Raw genomic sequence first — 11625 nt, 5'->3', positions numbered from 1 at the left:
GTAAGTGTGGCCACAAGGACAAGTTCTACAAATGGGATGTAAAGAGAAATGATGGGTGCAACTTCCAGAAAGTGTTCTTACTAATGTTCTAGTCTAAGATACATAGGTTCTCCTTACTATCGTGATTCAGCCATTTCTATAATCCAGAGACTGCCACTTGCAACACTTTTATTTCCTGATGTCAAGGTCTGATATAGTTCACAAACCCCCCCCCACCCCAAAAAAAAAAACAGAAATGTATTAATGTAAGTGAACACTCCATAGGGACAGATGGCTTGGCTTAATCTGGACCCAATCAGCTTCCTCTGAATTGTCACCAGTCTTAGGCTGGCTCTCTTCTCACAGTAGTAAAAACAAGCTAACCCACTTTTAGCCTTATTTATAGCAGAGGAGAGTCTATGCCTGTTCATTATGTTTTTGTGGTTCCCTCAGATTGCACCAGCTTAGGTCACCGGCAGTTTTGAACCAAACATATGATCACAGGAATGGCATACTCTGATCAGTTTAGCTGATGAAAACCCATCCAGGAGCTAGGGTTGGGCTCAATGCCACCCAAAGCAAATGGCTGAGAACAGCCTGGGAGAACTCAAGGTATTGTTACCAGAAACAAGGGGGATGCATGTTGGGTAGCAAATAAGAGATTTTTACCATATACTTTAATGTAAGTTAGACTTTGTACCATCACTTGGCCTAAGCTTTATAGATTAATTACTATTCTCTGGAGAAATAAAAATTAAATGGTAAGAGAGTACGGAATATTATAAGTATTTTGGGTGAGCTAAGTTATAGGATTTTAAATAAAGTACTTTTTGATGGGCTAAAGGAGCTAAGAATCAACTTGTTTTCTATCACATTCCTCAGGAACATATATATTGGTCAGGGGAAAGGAGAATTTGATTGCTTAAAAAATAAAACATCAAACCAATCCTTACAAATGCTCTCCTTGCCACTTAGAAAAGTGAGAAAACAACATCTGGATCATTCTCTCCCTTTGGTCCACACACAGGTCAGCCACAAACAGTAGCTTCCTTCTTATAGAGTCCATCATCTGAAAGACTGGATGCCCTCTCTCACTTGGCTTTCCTCATCACCTCAAGCTTTCCATTTCCAGTGCCTGGAAGTTTTGTTTGTGAGGGTCCAAAAGTGGCAGAAACTATTTACAGACTTCCAAACTGCATTAGCTACAGAGGCCAACGATGTTGGCTGAACAACTGACCAACCTTTCCAGGGAAAGATCTGAAGCAGAGAATTTGAAAAACACCTTCCAATCTGTCAGGAACATGGAAAAAGTTGCTGTCTCTTTTTTGTTGGCAAAAGCCCTAAAAGCACAGCATCACAGCATCTGGTTAACCAACCACCAATACTTCAAGACAGAGAGATTAGCCTCTACTGTTTTTCTTTAGGAACACAGAACAGCACAGTCAAGTGTAGGACCACAGGGCTCTAGGAAAAATAAGAAGTTATTGGGCTTTAGGGACTGTCTTTGCACCACAGATTCAAACCATATGGACTTTAACTAGAATCAACTGTTGAAGACGCCAGAAGAAATCATGATACCAAGAGGTAGTGTGTGACAATCTCTTCTCACAGTAACAATAACCCAGTGTGCTTAGCAGAAACTTGGGACAAGTAAAATTTTCTGAAATAAAAAATGAAACCATTATTTGATAGTCTCTGTATTACCTGAGGGAGATAGGCAACTTCCTTTTTAAACAATCACATGGCCCAGTTTACTTCTCCTTTGTTGTATAGTTCAGAGCATGAACACTTGCTTCTATCCCATGAAATTAAGGCTCACATTTTTCAAGGCCTTTCATTTGTCTGCTTTGGTGTTCTCCAATCACTCCATTTCCATTTATGAGGGTATGCCCAAGATTTCCAACAGGTCTTATTTCCAATAAGAAATTATACTTCTCGTGGTTATTGTAACTCACCTCGAGCTGACGCCCAAAATTTGTCCTGCCCAGCAACTACAGCTGAATTCACCAGCATGCCAAACACATGTTCCTACTGCAGCTCAATATAATGTCAACGTGACAGTCATTAACAGTTGTCTTTGCATCCTTATATCCTTTCCATGTAGGCCCCCATCACCACATAATCCTGGATAGCCATGTTACCTGAGGTCTGCCGCAACAGCTTGGAGGAGTACTCAGTTCAGCAGTGCATAATTCACAATCGACAATGAAACAAACTTGATACTAATATCCTGGAACCCACTGAAAGAAACTCGTGTTAGCATTATCAGGTGGTTTCAAACTAATTGAAGTAAGTGATTGAAGCTGTTATGCCCAAACCAGCAAAGTATGTAAAATGGATAAAAGATTCAAGACAGAAACTAAGCATGCTAGGACAAACAACCTGCTGTCCATTCACTGAAGAGAAATCCTCTAAGAAAAGCAACTTGACAAATTATAAAGAAACCACCCTTTTACAAAAAAAGTTAGAACATTAAAATAATTATTTCAATTTTAAATGGCAGTAAACTATGGCATCCACTCATATTATCACAAAAAAATATGAATTCAGGATGGCCTAATGACTGGGATAGAGCCCATCCATGAGGTCATGCAGCCTAATGATTCAGGTCTTGATATGGTTTGGATCTGTCTCCCTACCAAATCTCATGTCGAGATATAATCCCCAGTGATGGCTTAGTGGTAGATTATTGGATCATGGGAGTGGTCTTTCATGAATGGTTTAGTACCATCTCTTGGTGCTGTTCTCATGACAGCAAATCTCATAAGATCTAGTTGTTTAAAAGTGTGTAGCACTCCCACCCCCAGCAACCCTTGCTCCTTCTCTGGCCACTTAAGACGAGCCTGCTTCCCTTTTGCCTTCTGCCACGATTGAAAGTTTCCTGAGGCCTACCCAGAGGCCAAGCAGATGTCAGCATCATGCTTCCTGTATAGCCTGAGGAACTGTGAGCCAATTACACCTCTTTTCTTTATAAATTACCCAGTCTCAGGTATCTCCTTATTAGGTATTTCTTTATGACCCCTGAAGCCCAATTTGCCTGGGTTTAAATCCTGGCTTACTGATTACTTTCCATGTGACCTTGAACACGTTCTTTAATCATTTTGGACCTGTTTCTTTACCCGTATAAAATGGGTATGATGGTATTGTACCTAGCTGACTCTAGAGCTTCCAATTTAACATCTTTAAAATCTTTGGAGTCTTAAAATTGCTGTTGGCTAGTCCACAGTCATGATGTAGTTGACACTGCTTGGGCCTATGTGAAGAATTGGTGGTTATTTCTGGTGGCACAACTAGACAACTCCAACTCTTCAAAATTTCAGTCCACAAACCTTGTCCTGATGGTTGACCTAAACCCTTCTAGTAATACCTTCTGACCAAGGAAACACCAGCATCAGGACTTGCTAAATGAATGTCAATAACTTTGAATAAAATCTCAAGAGACAGTGGTGGAACACTTCACTGAGAACTGCAGTACCAGATAACATCAGCAAGATGGTGGAATGGAGGTCCCTGGTTCTAGTCCCCCATGCCAAAATCCTGATTAGACAAGATTGCCTTTGTGAAAATCCCAGAACCTGAGGGTGAAGATGAAGCACCTTCCTGGAGCACAAAAATCAAGAAAACAGAACATTAGAAGAATAAGAGGAGTAATTTCACTAATACTGCCCTTCTCCCAGGCTGGCACATCACCACAGAGAGGGATTCCGTATGCCTATAGTTTCTCCAGTGTGAAAGAGATCCAAAGGCAGACATTCAGTTTTCTCAGCATTCCAGGGTGCTTCCCATGAGGTGAGAAAGAAGTGGGCCCTGCTTAACCAGGGAGCCCAGTCAGCAACCTTGCCCCACTAGGAACACATCCAATCATTTTGCCCTGGTAGGTGGGGAACCCAGCCAGTGACCATGCCCAACTGCAGGGCACAGCCTGTGGCCCCACCTAATCATGGAACCCAGCCTGTGTTCCTACCCAACTGTGAAGGATAGCCCACAGCCCCACCCAATCATAAGAGCCCAGGTAGTAGCACCACCTGTCCAGGGAGCACAGCCTGCGATCCCACGAGAACAGGCAGTTATGAAGCCCAGTCAGCAGCACCACCTGGCCTCAGAGCATGGGCAGTGGCCTTGCCTGACCAGACATTGCAGCAATAAGTGCCATTTTACCTGCAGATGCTACCAGCTGGCCCATCCAAAACCCCAAGTTGGGTTGACTGGTGTAGGTCTTTCTCTGATGAAGCAAACCTATGAAGGCTGGAAGAGGTGACCACTACATCTGACACAGAGACATCAATAAAAAGATACAAGGATCATGAAGGATGAAGGAAACATGATACTACCAAAGGAAACTAATAAAGCTCTAACAATTGACTATAAAAAAATGGAGATTTACAAACTGACAAAGAACTAAGAATAATCCTCTTAAAGTTCAGTGAACTATAAGAAAACACAGATAAACTATTAAATAAAAGTAGGAAAGCAACACAAGAGCAAAACTCAATAAAGAAATATAAATAATAATTTTTAAAAACCTAACAGAAATCCCAGAGGTGAAGAATACAATGATTGAAGTGAGAAATTGAATAGAGAGCTTCATTAGTAGACCTGATCAAGTAGAAGAATCAGTTATCCTGAAAACAGGTTATTTGAAATTATCCAGTCACAGGAGAAAAAAGAAAAAAAAGAATGAAAGAGTGAAGAAAGGATAAGGGACTTAATCAAACACTGTCAAGCAAAACAATGTATGCATTAGAGATGTTCCAGAAGAAGAAGACAGAATGGAACAGAAAGTCTATTTAAAGAAATAATGACTGAAAACTCCCCAAATTTGGGGAGAGAAATGGACTTCCAGATTCACGAATCTCAAAAGTCCCCAAATAGGTTGAACCTCAAAAGGTCTAGAGACACATAATTGCCAAAAGCCAAAGACAAAGCATTTTCAAAACTGCAAAGTAACTCATCACATACAAGAGAGCCCTCATAAGACTATACACAGATTTCTCAGCACAAACGTGGCAGGTCAAAAGAGAGTGGGATATATCCAAAATATTAAAAAACTGCCAACCAAGAATACTTGGCAAAGCTGTACCTCAGAAATAAAGGAGAAAGACTTTCCCACACAAACAAAAGTTAAGGGAGTTGGTTAGCACTAGACCTCCTTACATGAAATGTCAAAGAAAGTTCTTCAAGCTGAAATGAAAGGATGGACACTAATTAGCAATGTAAAAACACAAATCTATAAAATTCACCAGTAAAGGTAATATATAGTCAAATTTAGAGTTCTCTAATATTGGTAAATTTGATGTGACATGTAAATCACTTTCATCTCAGTATAAAGTTAAAAGATAAACATATTAAAATAATTACAACTACAATAATTTGTTAATGGATATACAATATTTAGAAAATGTAAATTGTTACACCAGTAACCTAAAATGTGGAAGGGGAGATGGTGAGTATAAGTACAGATTTTTTTGGTATGCAACTGAAATTATTATAGGCTTATAATAGTTTGTTATAACCGTAAGAGGTTTTATGTAAACTTCATGGTAATCACAAAGAAAAAATCCTGTAGTAGATACAAAAAAGATTAAGAGAAAGGAATTAAAGCATACCATCACAAAAATCATCAAGTCACAAAGACAGCAAGAGAGAAGGCAATGAACAAAGGAGTTACACAACAGTAAGAAAACAATTAAAATGGCAATATTAATTCCTTTCTTATCAATAATTACTTTAAACATACATGGGTTAAATTCTCCAAACAAAAGACAGAATGGTTGAATGATAAGAAAACATGATCCAACCACATGCTGCTTACAAGAGACTCACTTTAGCTTTAAAGAAACACATAGGCCAAAAGTGAAGGGATGGAAAGACATTTCTTGGAAATGGTAACCAAAGAGAGTAGGGATGGTTATAGTTGTATCAGACAAAATAGGCTTTAGCTCCAAAATTACCAAGAGAAAATAAAGGTCAGTATATAGTGATTAAAGGGGTTGACAGGAAGAAAACAGAACAATTTTATTTTATTTTTTATATTTTATATTTGTGAGACAGAGTCTTGCTCTGTTGCCTAGGCTGGGTGCACTGGTGCAATCTTGGCTCATTGCAACCTCTGCCTCCTGGTTACAAGAGATTCTCATGCCTCAGTCTCCCAAGTAGCTGGGATTACAGGCATGTGCCACCATGCTCAGTTAATTTTTGTATTTTTTTTTTTTTTTGAGATGGAGTTTTGCTCTTGTTGCCTAGGCTGGAGTGCAGTGGCGCAATCTTGGCTCATTTGCAACCTCCGCCTCCTAGGTTTAAGCAATTCTCCTGCGTCAGTCTCCAAGTAGCTGGGATTACAGGCACCCACCACCACGCCCGCTAATTTTTTGTATTTTTAGTAGAGACACTGTTTCACTATGTTGGCCAGGCTGATCTCAAACTCCTGACCTCAGGCGATCCACTTGCTTCGGCCTCTCAAAGTGCTGGGATTACAGGGGTGAGCCACCGCACCCGGCCTAATTTTTACATTTTTGTTAGAGACAGGGTTTCACCATGTTGGCCTGGCTGGTCACAAACTCCTGACCTCAAGTGACCAGCCCACCCAGGTCTCCCAAAGTGCTGAGATTATAGGTGGGAGCCACCACGCCTGGCCAGAAAACGTAACAATTCTAAACATAGGACATCGGAAGAACTAAATATATAAAGCAAATATTAACAGAATGAAGAGTAATAAAGAACAATAGAATAATAGGGTAGTTTAGCAGCCCACCCTGCCTCAACAACAGAGAGATCATTCAGATAATCAATAAGAAAAAAGCAGACTTGGACAACATTATAGACCAAAAGGACCTGTGTAACAGACATACAGAACATTCCATCTAATGGCAGCAAAATACACATTCTTCATAAGTGTATATGAAACATTCTCCAGAACAGGTATGTTAGGCCACAAAACAACTCTTAACAAATTCAAAAAGACTAAAATCATATCGAATATCTTTTTCAACCATAATGATATAAAAGTAGAAATCAATAACAGGAGGAAAATTGGAAAATTCACAAATATGTGAAAATCAAAACACACTCTTGAGCAAACAATGGATCAAAGAAAAAATCAAAAGGAAAATAAAAAAATTCACAAAAACAAAAATGGAAATACTACATACCAAAACGTATGGGATGTGGCAAAATAAGTTCTAAGAAGAAACTTTATAATGATAAATACCTACATTAAGAATAAGATGAGAACACCTCATGGTTAACAGGAAAACAAAACAAAACAAGAAACTTCAAACAACCTAACTTTAAATCTCAAGGAACTAGAAAAAGAACAAAATAAGCCCAAAGTTAGCAGATGGAGGGAAATAATAAAGATTACAGCATAAATAAAATAGCAAAAGAGAGAAAAAAAAACCCTACAGATTTTTTAATAAGATAAATGAAATTGACAACCCTTTGGCCAGACTAACCAAGGAAACAAGAGGACTCAAATAAATAAAATCATAAATGAAAGAGGAGATATTACAACTAATACCAAATAAATACAAAGAATCATAAGAAAATACTATGAACAATTATACACCAACAAATTGCATAACATAGAAGAAATGGATAAATTTCTAGAAACATATCACGTAACAAGACTGAATCATGAAGAAATGGAAAACAGAAACAGACCAATGCAGGTAAGGAGACTGACCCAGTAATAAAACTTCCCAACAAAGAAAAGCCAAGGACCAGATGACTTCATTGAATTCCACCAAATAATTAAAGAAGAATTCATGCCAATTCTTCTCAAACTCATCCAAAAAATTGAAGAGGAAACACTTCCAAACTTATTTTATGAGAAAAGTATTACCCTGATAGCAAAGCTAGATAAAAACACTAAAAGAAAAAATCAAAGGTTCAATATCTCTGTTGAACCTAGACACAAAATTCTTATTTTGTAACTTATTTTATGAGAAGAGTATCACCCTGATAGCAAAGCTACGTTAGAGCACTAAAACAAAAAAATCAAAGGCCAATATCCCTATTGAACCTAGATACAAAAATTCTCAACAAAATACTAGCAAACTGAATTTAACAGCACATTGAAAGGATCATATGCCATGACTAAGTGCAACTTATCCCTGGGATAAAAAGATGGTGCCACATGCAAATCAATACACGTGATACGCCACATTAACAGAATGAAGGATAAAAATCATATGATCATCTCAACAGAGGCAGAAAAAGCATGTGACAAAATTCAACATCTTTTCATGATAAAGACTCTCAACAAATTAGGTATGAAAGCAATGTATCTTAATATAAGAAAGGCCATATGTGCTAAGGCTACAGCTAACATCATACTCAACAGTGAAAAGCTGAAATCTTTTTTTGCTAAGATCAGGAACAAGACAAGGGTCCCCACTCTCACCAGTTCTATTCAACATGGTTCTGGAAGTCCCAGCCTTAGCAATTAGTCAAGAAAAATAAAAGGAATTCAAATCAGTAAGGAATAAGCAAAATAGTATGTTTACAGATGACATGATATAGAAAACCCAAAAGACTCCACCAAAAACTGTTAGAACTAATACATTCAGTACAGTTGCAAGATACAAAATCGACATACAAAAATCAGTTGTGTTTCTTTTTTTTTTTTTTTTTGAGATGGAGTCTCACTCTGTCACCCAGGCTGGAATGCAGTGGCATGATCTCGGCTCACTGCAAGCTCCACCTCCCAGGTTCACGCCATTCTCCTGCCTCAGCCTCCCGAGTAGCTGGGACTACAGACACCCGCCACCATGCCCGGTAAATATTTTGTATTTTTAGTAGAGACAGAGTTTCAACGTGTTAGCCAGGATGGTCTCGATTTCCTGACCTTGTGATCCACCCGCCTCAGCCTCCCAAAGTGCTGAGATTACAGGCGCAAGCCACTGTGCCCAGCAAAAAAAATAAGTTATGTTTCTACATGCTAACAATAAACTGTATGAAAAAGAAATAATCCTACTTACAATAGCATCAAAAACAATAGAATACTTAGAAATAAATTTAATGAAGGAGGTGAAAAATCTGTTTACCGAAACCTACAAGCCATCGATGCAAGAAGCTGAAGATACAAATAAATGGAAAGATGTACCATGTTCATGAATGGAAAGAATTTTGTTAAAATTTCCATACTACCCAAAGTAATATACAGGTCCAATGTAATCCTAATAAAAATTCCAACGTCTTTTTTTTTTTTTCTCACAGAAATAGAAAAAGACGATCCTAAAATTTGATGGAACCACCAAGGAGCTTGAGTGGCCAAAGCAAAAAGAACAAGCTGAAGACATCACACCACCCAACTTCAAAATATATTACAAAGCTATAGTAATCAAAACAGCATTGTTCTCCATAAAAAGACACATAGACCAAAGGAACAGATTAGATCCCAGAAATAAACCCACGCAACTATCTTTGACAAGGCTACCAAGACATAATGAGGAAAAAATAATCTCTTCAATAAATGGTGTTGGGAAAACTGTATACCCACATGCAGAATGAAATTGGTCCTTGATGTTTTATGTGACTGAAGCAGTTTGAAAAGGAGAGTGACTGAGAGTGAGCAAGCTGTAAAATTAGGTTGAGACCAAGTCAGGGGTTACCAAATGTCAGGGTGAGCTTTGGTACTTTATTTGGCAAGAAAATAAAGCTGGAAATAGAGTTATATAGTAGCTCATCAAATGCTAAAGGATATATTTGGTTCCAAAGTTCAAAACGAGTGCAGTATGTCACACTCCAGTATGGAAAATGTTCATGCTACAGGTCATTTTAATGAACACATGCACACACACTTTAGTTTTCAAAGACCAAAGTTTAAAGAAAATACTTTTTAGTCAAGTACAGATCCCCAAAGCTTTATTTAAAGCCAATTTCTATTTAAGTAGTCTTCATTTTGAAGCATTTTCCCTAGTACTCTAATTTCAAAATCAGTATTTTCAAATGCTGATGCCACTGGGAAAATTTCCAAATTGGTAATGGAAACATATGCTCTGTGCATCTGCTCAAACTAGCAACAACATGATGTCAAATAAAAATGGATGGCATTTAAAAAAAAATCCAAAAACCTATAATAGCAACTCAAAGCAGCAATGATAAGCAGAAATTAAAATCTCTAGTTTAAAACAATAAAGACTTGCAGATTAAATCTGAACTTTACTCCTTCTGTTGGTACAAATTAGAAACTTCTTGCTGCTCAAATTCAAATAAGGTGCAATGAATGTGTTACTTTCGTATTCCCAGTAACTACCTTTCCTCACCTGCTCCCTACATTCTGTCTTTCCTCTAAAAATTTCCCCCTCCTTTGGGTGAATTCCTCTTTTGATTAGTTCAGGAACAGAATGTGATCCAATCTGGGCAAAATCAAAGTACTTCTCCAAAATTTTACATAGCTTGCTTTATAACAGCTTTCAGCCTTGTTATGCTAAGGTAAGCTGAAACTGTCAATTGCTGTTATCCACCATCCTCTCACTTCACTGCTCCTCATCCCATACAGAATATCCCCAAAGGGAAAATCTGGAGGAAACCAATCCATAAAAAAGAAAATAATCAGAGCCAAGTGTGTAGGATGGCAAGATACCTTCTTTTGACGTTTGGACCCAGGACCCAGTCATGCCTGGACTTCCCTGTATATAAGCCAATAAACTGTCCTTCATGTTGACACTATGTTGAGTTTTTGTCACTTGCAAATAAACAACACATTTTAATGCAATAGAGTACGGCTTAGTCCATTTTGTGTTGCTATAATAGAATATCTAAGACTGGGTAACTTATTTTTAAAAAGAGTTTTATTTGACTCATGATTCTGGTGGCTGGAAGGCTCAAGATTGGGCAGCTGTATCTGGTGAGGGTCTCATGTTGCTTCTACTCTTGGTACAAAGTGAAAGGGGAGTAGGCATGTGCAAAGAGATCACATGGGAAGGGAGAAGGCAAAAAGGAGAAAATCAAGAAAGTCAGACTCTTTAATAACCCGCTCTTGTGGGAACTAATCCATTCTCAAGACAGCAAGAATGAGAACTCACTCACCCCTGTAGGAGGGCACTAGTTTATTCATGTGAGATCTATCTGCCCCCATGACCCAAGCACCTTCCATTAGGCTCTACCTCCCAACACTAGCATATGGGGAATCTAATTTCAACATGAGTTTTGGTAGGAACAAACTACATCCAAACCATAACAGCATATGATTAAATAAAAATAGACCAGCATCTTTATGTAAAATTTAGTAACAAGAAATAAGGTATAACACAAAGTATATGCCAACCTAATTAAACAAAAATGTATAAAGAAAATTATTGGTATTATAGTTATGTGATTAATATTTTATTGTATGTCATGAAATCCGAATCCCACTACTTGCTACAGGGAAACAAACTGGATCAACTACATTTTGGAATCTTAAATATCTATTTTTAATAACTCTTTTTTTGTTGTTGTTTTTTTTTTTTGGAGGCAGAGTCTCACTCTGTCACCCAGGCAGTGCCCAGGAGTGCATTGGCACAATCTCAGCTCACTGCAAACTCTGCCACCAGGGTTCAAGTGATTCTCCTGTCTCAGCTTCCTGAGTAGCTGGAACTACTACCTGAGTAGCAGGCACCTACCACCACGCCTGGCTAATTTTTATATTTTTATATAAATAAA

Source organism: Rhinopithecus bieti, unplaced genomic scaffold, assembly GCF_001698545.2.
Source record: "Rhinopithecus bieti isolate Rb0 unplaced genomic scaffold, ASM169854v2 scaffold_1467, whole genome shotgun sequence".
In the NCBI taxonomy this organism is placed as follows: Eukaryota; Metazoa; Chordata; class Mammalia; order Primates; family Cercopithecidae; genus Rhinopithecus; species Rhinopithecus bieti.
Note: the sequence above shows the minus strand (reverse complement) of the source record.